This window comes from Bombina bombina, chromosome 1 (assembly GCF_027579735.1).
Source record: "Bombina bombina isolate aBomBom1 chromosome 1, aBomBom1.pri, whole genome shotgun sequence".
Taxonomy (NCBI): domain Eukaryota; kingdom Metazoa; phylum Chordata; class Amphibia; order Anura; family Bombinatoridae; genus Bombina; species Bombina bombina.
Genome location: NC_069499.1, coordinates 907,553,115 through 907,565,242, shown reverse-complemented (window position 1 = coordinate 907,565,242; position 12,128 = coordinate 907,553,115).

Here is a 12,128-nt window from a genome sequence, read left to right as displayed (position 1 = left end):
TCGAGGGGGGGGGGGGGGGGTGGAAGGAAGGGGAGGGGGGGGAAGGTAGGGGAAAAGGAAGGAAAATATTCTGAGGTGACTTTGGGAAAAAGGGGCTAGTTCAGGTATATAAGGGCAAGGTCGGGTCTTCTGCCTATGTAGTTAGGGGTGTACTGCCATCTAGGTGTCGAAGACGGGGAGCCAGAGAGTATCGAACCTGTTTTTCCAATCGGACCATACTAGTTCGAAGAAATCAGTCCTACCCGAGGTATAATAGATACTCTTCTCCATAGTGTACATGTATGCCATAGTGGATACAATATCCGACCAGGCTGGGGGAAGGGATTTTTTCCAAGATCTTGCTATATCCCAGCCGAGCCCAGGCGTTCGGATGGGAGTCCGGTAAACCGGTCAGAAGACTGGTTATGGAAGTAATAGGGGAAGGATGAGGGGCTACTTTAGGATTATGCCTCAGGCTGTCCCAGGCGGACAGGCATTCCTTAATAATCGGATTAGAAACGTCTAGATTCCTTCTGCAATGGGGTGGTGTCCATATTAGGTCCCTTAGAGTAAGGTTATGTGGTAGGGAGGCTTGTTCAATAGACCTCCATTTACTATCCAAATCTTTGACTCCCCATTGGGAGATATGGGTGAGCATAGCGGCATCCACATACCTAAAAATAGAGGGGGAAGCAACCCCACCGTGCATTCTAGGGTATTGCAGAGCATTATGGGCTACTCTAGGGGGTTTACCCTGCCAAATGTATTTAGTACAGGCACTCTGGAACTGTACAATTAGAGTCCTAGGTACTCTTATTGGTAGACAACGAAGGGCGTACGTGAGTTTAGGGAGGTAACTCATCTTTAAGGCCGCTATGCGTCCTAACCAGGATACACATTTGAAGTTCCATAGTGTGGGCAAAGACCTAAGCTCGGTCAAGAGGGGTTTGAGATTATCTTCAATAATTTGGGGGAGAGAATTGGATAGTTTGACACCTAGGTGAGAGACGTACTTATGGCTAGGGATAAACTTATATTTTCTACATAAGCTTTTGGATACCTCCTCGGGGAACCCAGAGGTGAATAATTCAGATTTCGAGTGATTTAATTTATAGTACGAAATGGCGCTAAATGTCTCTAGAAGGGACAAAAGTCTCGGAATCTCTCTTGAGGGTCTAGAAAAAAACAGGGTGGTATCACCCGCAAATAGGACTACTTTGTGGACCGTACCGTGTAGGGTAATTCCCGAGATCTCTTTATCTGTCCTAATAGCTGCAGCCAGAGGTTCCATGGCCAGTGCGAACAGAATCGGGGATAGGGGGCAGCCCTGTCAGGTGCCATTGGAGATACAGAAGGGAGTGGGGTCGAACCCCAAACCTCTCACTGAGGCCACCGGGGAGGAATATAGGGCCTTAATTGCCATTATAATTTGCGCAGGGAACTGGAAGTTCTCTAAGACCCGCCAAAGATACTTCCATCTAACGCGGTCAAAGGCCTTCTCAGCATCAAGAGAAAGCACCGCAACTGGTTTGTTTAGTCTCTTAGCCTCTAGGAGTATGTCAAGGAGCCTCCTGGTGTTATCTGGACCCTCTCTCCCTGGTATGAACCCAACTTGATCTGGGTCAATAAGTGTTGGGAGTAACTTCGCTAGCCGGTTAGCCAAGATTTTGGCATAGATCTTAACGTCGGTGTTGATGAGCGAAATAGGTCGGTAATTAGCTCAGAGGGTAGGGTCTTTGTTGGGTTTGGGAATGGTGGTGATGGAGGCCTCAAGGAATTCCTTATCGAATTTCCCTGTGGTCATAGCCCTATTGAAGAATCCGGTAAGTATAGGGGCGAGTTCTTCACGGTATGTCTTGTAGAACATGGCCGTGAAGCCATCCGGCCCGGGGGCTTTAAGAGACTTTAGTTTTTTAATAACCAGTTTAATCTCTTGGTTAGTGATCGGAGTGTCAATGCACTCTTTGTGAGATTCTTCAAGAGTGGGGAGCTCGAGGGAATGAAGAAAGGAATCTATGGTTTCCGAGGGGGCTTTCCCGATCGTCGCAGCATCACCTATATTATAGTGTTCAGAGTAGAACTCATGGAACTGTTGGCCTATCTGGGAAGGAAGTCGGACAGATCGTTCCCCCTGTTTGATTTCGTGAATACGAGTGGCACCTGCACGCTGCCTGATTTTATTGGCTAGTAGAGAGTCTGCTTTATTGCCTTTAGAATACAAGAGATGTTTCAAGCGGAGGAGGTTGGATTGGGTCTTACGGAATTCCAACTGGCAGATATGCCGCCTAAGGCCTGTCACCTTAGATTTGCAGGCCATCGGGTTTGTGGCCCGCCGTTGGGTTTCAAGAACCCGTAGTCTGCAGTGTGCTTGAGAGAGGGAGAGGCCCGCTTGTCTCTTGAGGTGAGCCTGCTTGTGAATGAAGAGGCCACGCAGTGTAGCTTTAAACGCACCCCTGATCGTGCTCTCATTAACTTCTGGGGTATCATTGGTCTGGAGGGTAAAACAAATCTCCTTCCTGATCTCCTCCCTAAACGGAACATCTGAGAGGAGATGGTGTGGCAATCTCCAGGGGGCTCTGGTCTTGGTAGTGTGACCAGAGTCAATGTCTAGAGTGATAAGGTCATGGTCTGACCACGGACAGAGGTGGATGTTCACGGAGTGGACTAGGTCTAGGTCTGTGGGGTGGCAAAAAAAGTAATCTAGCCTAGAGTATGTAGCGTGCAGGTGGGAGAAGTGGGTAAAATCTTTGTCTAGAGGATGGAGGGACCTCCAAATATCAAAATAGGTAAACTGGCATATAAGTTCCCGGAATCTACGACAGGTAGGGTCGTGGTTGGAGGGGAGTCTTTTAGAGGGGACGGTTTTCCTGTCTATCTTCCCATCCCATACCATATTCCGGTCACCAGCGAGGAGAACTCTGCCTTGTTTGACCTTCTCCACATGGAGGAGGACCTTCCTGAGGTACCTAGGTTGAAGTGAGTTCGGGAGATAGACCGATACAAGGGTGTATGTGACATGGTCCAGATTACATATAAGGATGAGATATCTGGCCTGAGGGTCTCTGAAAATAAAGAGAGGCACATAAGCTACTCTTTTGTGTATTAGGATGGCTACCCCTCTGGCTTTCTTGATGAAAGAGGCCACCTCAAATACTGGGTAGTCTTTGGAGGTGTGGAGGGGGGGGGAGTCCACTAGCAGATGCATCTCCTGAAGGAAGGCTACATCCACTCCATGATGGCGGAGAGATCGGGATAAAAGGCATCTCTTGCACACAGTATTAAGGCCTCTGACATTATGGGTGAGGAACCTAAGAGAGGCCATTTGGAAGTCTTGGGAGGAGGGGGAGGTGGGGGTGGGGGTCGAAGATTTGTTGGGGGGGGTGTGGGGTAGGGGATAGCAAGTGGAAGTAGTCCACCTATGTGGGGCCCTAGAATGGGCACCAGAAATTGGGGGGGAGTTAACCTTGCCTGAGAGGCAGTGGGACTAGTGCAAGTAGCCCCGCTCAACTATAAGAAAAACACAAAGTAACTAATTAACCTTATATATCTACTCAAACTCTAACCAGAGTTAGTTACAGTAATAGTAAACATGTAAACAAATAGCAGGAAATGAACATGACAATGGTATTGAAATGTAATTCAACAACCTCAGGTGGGTGAGGCCTGAGGCCTTAGAGTGTGGTCAGGGGGGTTTGGTTTTGAACGCTTTGGTCTCTGTTCTTTAACAGACCATTCAGGTGCTGTGACCCTCAGTCTGGAGCGAGACTCCTGCTGGTTGCTGGGGGCGGCTTGAAGGCCCCAGTTAGCTAATAGAGTGCCTCCCATAGAAGGTGAGGAGACTGTGTGGGTTTGATTATCCTTGGTCACGATCAGTTTAGTGGGGAATCCCCACCTATATTTGATCCCTGCTTTCCTCAGCTGAGTAGTGATTGGGCCATAGAGCTTTCGCTGTTGCAAGGTATGTGAGGAGAGGTCCGGTAAGAGTTGAATGTCTTTGAGGTTATCGGGTAAAGTAGGTTTGTTGTAAGCTGCCTGCATCAACCGGTCTTTGAAGGTAAAGTGGTGGAAGCAGACGACCACGTCTCTCGGCCTATCTGAAGATACTGAACGTGGCCGGAGAGCCCTGTGGGCCCGTTCCATAGCATGTGTGTTGCCCTCCAGTGGGCCCAAGTATGCGGTGAACAGAGATATGAGAAACTCCTGCAAGCCACCTGTGTTTACCGTCTCGGGGATGCCTCTGAACCTGATATTGTTCCTCCTAGCTCTGTCCTCCACATCTGCTAGCTTCAGTTCAAGTTGGGATATTTGTTCGGCCAGATTTTCTGCGTAGGCTAGGAGGTTCGAATTGTCAATAGCCAAATCGTCTTGTTGCCGTTCGAGAGAATCGAACCTATCTCCTATTTCTTGGATTTCCTTTTTAAGTTCAGCCGAACATCTCTGGATCTCAGCAGTGATAGATTTTGTCTGAGCTGCGAGGAGTTTCTGAAGAGTGCTTTCAGTAATGTAGTGATTAAGATGTGCGACAGACTGAGAGCTTGACTGGGAACCCTCATCTTGAGATTCTGGACCGCTAATGTCCTTACTCACTGAGGAAGGTTTCTTGTGTGGTTGAGAGAAGTGGTCGAGGACAGTCTGCTTTGAGGCCGCTTGGGACTTGGTGTTTTTTCTAGCTGAGTGTGACATATTTGGTGATGACAGGAGACCAAGGAGTATAGTAGAATGGTGGAGAGGAGGCCCACCCTGACCACGTACCCACAGATGAGTCACTAAACCCCTGGACTAAACACAAAGATCAAGAAGGGTTAAGCTTCAATACCTGATTAATACATTAGTGATAAATGTTACACTGCAAGAGCGGGGCAAGCACAGCCCTCGTAATAAATTACACCTAGTACATAGTATTAAACTTTTACTTTTGTGATAGAAGAGGTCCAGCCAGTGGACTGTGTGTCAGTGATTGCGGCGGCTCCCAAGAGCCCCCACGCGCCTCTGGAAAGGGGGATACGACCATACGGAAGGGAAAAGGGTAGTGGAAGTGACCAGCCCAGACAAGCTGGGTCAGAAAGGGAGAAGCACGGGGGGGACCAAGACAGCCAATCTCGTGTAGTGAGACCAGAAAATACACCTCTATAACACAATACAGGATAAATGGCAATTAGCATACACCACCTAGGATATATATATTTTCTATAGGGTATTGGAAATCACTGCTTTAGGTGACCTAAAATAAAAAGGAAAGGTAGTATAGTAAGGTAGGCAATATATCAAAATAACACTCCACTTTGGGGTGTAGGCCCAAAGACACAGATGCTGACGCAGCAGCTAGTAATGCAAACTAAATGGTCAGATTGTAAGAGTTATGTGTCTGAGAAGGGTGAGTAAGGAAGTGGTAAGTCTGCCAATGAAATGTAGAGAGAGCAGAATCTGCAGTTAGTGAGGGTCCATCTGGAACTTGTAACAGGCGTTTAAGAATAAGTGGAACAGGTATGGGGTAAGTCCAGGGTACATCCAGATGTGAGCTATGGGATAGAGTGCAAAGTTCCACTTTTCAGTTTTCCTGCCAGGGTACCTGGTAGAACACAGGGGGATCTATACTCTGAGTGTTGATAGATAAGGGGCTTCTGCCTGTGGGGATGGTTTTTAGCAGCCCTCTGTACCTGGTATCAGTATTAGAAGTTCCAAAATCACAAGGAGGTAGGTGTTGATAGGTTTTTTAAATAAATGAAAGGAGCTGCTCCAAACAAAGATCTCCTTTGTAATCCAAAAGATATGTGTACTAGTGCAGGTTATGCGGTATCCTGGCCTGCATAGGTAGAGTAACTGCAGAGTAGTGTTGGCTGAGGGGGAAGGGTTCTAGCCCAAAAGGCCCTGTGGTAATGTAGATGGGTCTGTAGCGGTTATATGCAATAGGCTAATGTGCCCTTTCAACAAGCAGGTGATGTCTGCCCTGACCCTTATATAGGGATAAAACAAGCTGAGGAGGGTCAGTGGGCCAGGTGGGTAGTTGAACAGTGTGACCCTTAGGTGGTGAGTAGGAAAAAAGAATTATCTCACCTACCCTTTGTAGCAGGCTGTTCAGGTCCGGAGGTATAAGGCAGCAGATGGGAGAGCCGCCAAGCAAAGCGGTAACTGTAAGAGAACCCCGCAGATTCCGGCAACAGGGAACGGCCCCTCAAGCAGCCGCCATCGACAGTCCGTGTCGAGTAGTCAGGAGGGCCAAAAGCCACGTGGGCGCAGTGTGTGCTACTGGTCCCCGTGCAAGGATGCTGCCAGGTGGATGGAGGGTACACCAGAGTGGAGCCCCGACCCTCTGGTGTAGCAAGGAGATGTGCATCTGATCCGGAGTAGGCAGGACATGTGGGAGGCACTTTTCATCTGTCTGGGGTAAGCCTCTTAACGGCCTCTTAGCGGCCTAGTCGTGGGTCTTAACGTGTCTGTAGGTAGTTGGTCCTCAGAGCGGAGCCCCTCAAAGGTCTGTTGTCCAGCTTGTGACAGCTCTCCTGAGTGCCTACAGGTACGATAAGTAGTGACACCTGTGGTCTCAGTCTCCGTGGTCTTCTTTTAGGCTGATAGCGTAGGCGTCCTCAAATCTGGGCACAGCGTTCACTGTGGATCCCCAGTGTCTGTCTAGCTGATGTTTGCTGGGTCCACACAGCCTCCGGAGCGGAGCGGAGCTCAGACACTCCGGAGCGTGGGGGTAAGTGCCGACCCCACTATGTGGGATACCTGGGGTATCTGTGTGGGGAGCGGGTGCTCCGTCGAGCAAACAAGGACCAGTTGATGCGCCCAGGCCACCAGCACAATCCCAATCTGGGTCAAGGGTCCCTTGATTGTTCAGGTAGACGAAGTATACAGTATAGAATTTTGTAGAGCTAGGTCTTGGGTCAGAAAAACAAGGTTTAATACTCTAACTGTGTGGAGCTCTTCACTTTCACAGCCGTTCAGTATGGCGGTTAACTCTGCCCCCCGGGGGCAGCTTTTTATTGCAGGGGGCTGGGGGCAATTGAAGGGGGCTGTGGCATCATTTTATTGCAGGGGGCTGGGGGCAATTGAAGGGGGCTGTGGCATCATTTTAATGCTGGGGGCTGGGGGCAATTGAAGCGGGCTGGGCATCATTTTATTGCAGGGGGCAATTAAAGGGGCTGGGGCATCATTTTATTGCAGGAGGGCTCGGGACATCATTTTATTGCTGGGGACATCATTTTATTGCTGGGGCATCATATTTTTGTTGGGGGCATCATTTTATTGCAGGTGAGATGGTGCATCATTTTATTGCTGGGGCATCATTTTTGTGCCGGGGGCATCATTTTTGTGCTGGGGGCATCAATTTTTTTGGCAGGGAGGCTGGGGGCATATTTTTATTGCAGGGGGCATCATTTTATTACAGGGGGACTGGGCATCATTTTATTGCAGGGGGGCTGGGGACATCATTTTATTGCTGGGGGCATCTTATTTTTGTTGGGGGCATCATTTTATTGCAGGTGAGATGGTGCATCATTTTATTGCTGGGGCATCATTTTTGTGCCTGGGGCATCATTTTTGTCCTGGGGGTATCATTTTTTTTTTTTGCAGGGGGGCTGGGGGCATATTTTTATTGCAGGGGGTATCATTTTATTACAGGGGGACTGGGAATCATTTTATTGCAGGGGGCTTCATGTTATTGCTGGGGCCATAATTTATTGCAGTGGGGCTGGGGCATCATTTTATTGCAGGGAGGCTGGGGCATCATTTTATTGCAGGGAGGCTGGGGGCTTCATTTTATTGCTGGGGGCATCATATTTTTGTTGGGGGCATCATTTTATTGGAGGGGCATCATTTTACTCTAGGGGAGCTGGGGCATAATTGTATTGCTGGGGGCTTGATTTTATTGTTGGGGGCTTCATGTTATTTCAGGGGGCTGGGGCATCATTTTATTGCAGGGGGGGGCTTCATTTTATTGCTCAGGGCTTCATTTTATTGCTGGGGGCTTCATTTTATTGTGTGTGGGCTGTGTGTGTGGGGGGGCTGTGTGTGTCTGTGTGGGCTGTGTGGGCTGTGTGTGTGTGTGGGCTGTGTGTGTGTGTGGGGGGCTGTGTATGTGTCTGAGTGTGAGGATATATGTGTATATAAGTATCTCTGTGTGTATTATATCTGTGTGTTTGTTTGGTACAGTGCATTGCCCCATTTCTTTTAAGTATTTTTTGTTCTGGGTAGAGGCCCTGCACTGTCAATCTGCCTAGGGACCGGCACTTGCTAGGGCCGGCCCTGGCATCTCTGTAATGTTCTTGTTATGATAAGAAAACACATAAAAATAAGGCCCAGTTCAACTCAACTGTTCCAAATTGTCAGCATAATTCTTCATTATATACATAAACAGTTGTTCCAATAGTACAAATGGTATATTGCAATATATACAATGTCTTATAGTGCTCCACATTAGTGGATTTATATGTATATATATATATATATATATATATATATATATATATATATATATATATATATATATATATATATATATATATATATATATATATATATATATATATATATATATATATATATAAAATGTTGTGCATTACCACAAATGATTTTTATTCTATTTTTTTCCATTTTAAAAGCTATCGCGCGGGTTTGGGGGCAGAGATTGGGTGGGGTTGGGGGTGGAGATTGGGTGGGATTGGGGGCGCGGAGAAAGGGGCCCCATTTTGTCATCCTGCCTTGGGGCCCTGATGGCAAGTTCCAATCTAATGCATGCTCTTCATTCATTTCTATGAGGTGGGTGGTGGTATGGATTCTGATTATCAGTGCCACCTGCCTTTTCAAAATTAAAAAATAAAAAGGCTTAGAGTTTGGTGCAGCCACTGGTACAATGTAAATATGCACAGAGCAAATAGCTAAGAGACAATTTAGATTTGTATAGAAAAACATTGCTATTTAAAGGGACACTTTATTGTAAAATGTGTCTTACCCATGTGCTCCCAATGATTTGTTATATCAGCTGCAAAATATTACTCCTTTAAGTTTATTTGTGTAGTTAAAATAGTATGGTTATGCTCATTGAAACCACCACCCAATGTTCTCAAGAACATGCCCATTCAAATGGGCTGAAAATGCAGCCCAGACGATCTCCTTATCTCTGTATAGACACAAACATGACTACTTAGATACTGACATTTTCATAATGGGTGTTTTCAATGAGCACAACCAGCTATTTAATTTGCAAGAAAAAAATAATTGAGCAATATCCAGGACATTTAATACTATGCAGCTGCTAAAACAAATGATTGAGAATTAAAGGGACAGTTTACTCAGAAAATGTCTACCCTTTAATTTGTTCCCAATTATCCTGCTGGAGTGTATTACATTTTTTACAAGTATTTCCTTTACCCTTATATTGGAATTTGAAATAGTTGATTTAGTCTGTAGTATCCATACCTATTCTGAAAGTTTCTGGCCTTAGGTCCAAGCTATAGATAAGCTGTGTAAACACAGCCAGCAGAAGAAATTATACTCCCAGTGGAGTATAGAAGAGATAAGGTAATAAAATGTTAATTTTCCATTGTTCTCTCAAAGTATTGGTCTTTTGTTTTCAGACAGATATAAGATAAAGAAGCAAGTATATGTACACAGTGTGATAAAGTAATGAGATCTTATTATACCTACAAGCTCAACTCATTTTATTAGGTTGTGGCTTCAAAACAAAACACCATAGCTAAATACAAAGAGAGAACAATGGAAAATGATCATTTTATTACTTAACTACCCTGCATCCCACTAAGAGTGTAAATTCTTCTGCTGACTGTGTTTACTTAGGCTTGTCAATAGCATATACTTCAGTATCAAAACTTTCAGCATAGGTTGGGAAACCACAAGCTAAATCAGCTATTTCAAATGCTGAAATAGGAGTAAAGGAGCTACTTGCAACCAATTTAATACACTCTAGCAGGTAAAAAGGATCATTGGGAATAATTTAAAGGGGAGAACGTTTTTGGGTGAACTGTCCCTTTAAGGGAAAAACTATTTTGCAGTATATTGTTCCTTTAAGGAGAAAAACATTATTAATACAGTGTCAATTTAAATGGACATGAAACACCAAATGTTTCTTTTTGTGATTTAGGCAGAGCATATAATTTAAAAAAAACAAAAAAAAAAACTTTCTTTACATCTGTTATGACATGTGCTTCATTCTCTTGCTATCCTTTGTGGAAGACACAGCAGTGATCTGGGAGTTAGCTGAAAACATTGGGTGAGCCAATATAAAGAGTCATATATGTGTAGCCTCCAATCACCAGCTAAATCCTAGTTGTGCATTGCTACTCCTGAGCCTTTCTAGGCATGGTTTTCAACAAAGGACACCAAAAGAATGAATCAAATTAGATAATAGAATTAAACTAGAAAGTTGTTTAAAACTGCATGAAAGAAAGAACAATTTGTGGGTTCATGTTATTTTAGCCTAGCTTGAAAAATAAATATTAACTGTCCCTTTAACTCGTGTTCTTTTTTTTTTTTTGAGTGGCTATGTTTAGGGTTAACTTACATGGAGACTTCTATGGGTAGTCATGGTTAGGTTTAAGTGCAGTAGAGGAGGTTTCGATTAGGTCATACTGATGAGCCGTAAGCTACTATTTATTGACCAGAGAGTAGCAAGTTCTCACTAAATAGTAGAAGTTGAAGTATGATCCAGTCACTATTAATTCAGTTACTACAAAAAAGTAGTGTAGCAGTTCCATTGTACAGTGACTAGCATATGATCTTTACTAAATCTTAATTTATTGTGCTTTTTACATAGAAAGAACATGAATATACATATACACACACATTTTATATATATATATATATATATATATATATATATATATATATATATATATATATATATATATATATATATATATATATATATACACAGAGATCTAAAATGTGTTTTAAATTACTAATGTCCAGCAGACCTTATAATGAGTACTATATCTATCCAATACATTTAAATAGTCTTCCTCTGCAATGATTAAAAATCAGAGCTAATATTTTAGACACATGAATGCATTAAATTGTGTCAGGAAAAATTATAATTATATACAGATAAAGAAGTAAAAATGCCTTAGAGAACCAATTGTATTGCTATTTTTTTATTTAACACTTACTATTCACATTGTTGTTTGTGACATCAATTATTTAACATCTGCTTCTTTTTAAGGATAATGATTCTCCTTAATTTATTTGACACAGTCTAAAAAGGGCTAAGAATACCAGTGAGCTGCACTTGTCAAACAAAAGAAGGATGTGAAGTGTCTTGCTCTATATATGCTACAAGTGCCCTTTTTGTGTCACTGGTGATGACCCTACGCTTTCTAGAAGCTGAGTTAGTTCTTAGAATTCTAGTGGGTGGTCTTTCTGTACCTGTCATGCAGTAATGACAGATTTCCTCTAGCACTGAATAGTATGGGACTTGGGTTATACTTGCTATTTTCTTGTGACATAATGCATGATTCACCTACTTCAAATATGTTATTGTTAACTGAATGAGCATTGCTCTGTACATCCTTGTAATTAAGTTCCAAGAGTCCCAGCATTTTTACACTTTTATTGTTGTTTGCATTTGTTAAATAATGTTACAGAGCATGTAAACAAGATAATAAGCAAATAAACATAATCAGTGCAAGAGATAGTTAATAGTGGCTTAAAATAAATGTAATAGAACATGTGTACATATAAATATAAAGCACACTTGTTTATCTGTCTGTCTGTTTGTCATCTATCTATCTATCTATCTATCTATCTATCTATCTATCTATCATCCATCGATCTTTCTGTCTGTCTGTCTATCATCCATCATCTATCTATCTATCTATCTATCTATCATCCATCTATGTTTCTGTTTGTCTGTCTATCTATCATCCATGATCTATCTATCTATTTATCTATTTATCTATCATCTGTCTATATGTCTGTCTGTCTATTATCTATCTATCTATCTATCTATCTATCTATCTATCTATCTATCTATCTATCTATCTATCTATCTATCTATCTATCTATCTATCTATCTATCTATCTATCTATCTATCTATCTGTATGTCTATCTATCTGTATATCTATCTATCTATCTATCTATCTATCTATCTATCTATCTATCTATCTATCTATCTATCTATCTATCTATCTATCTA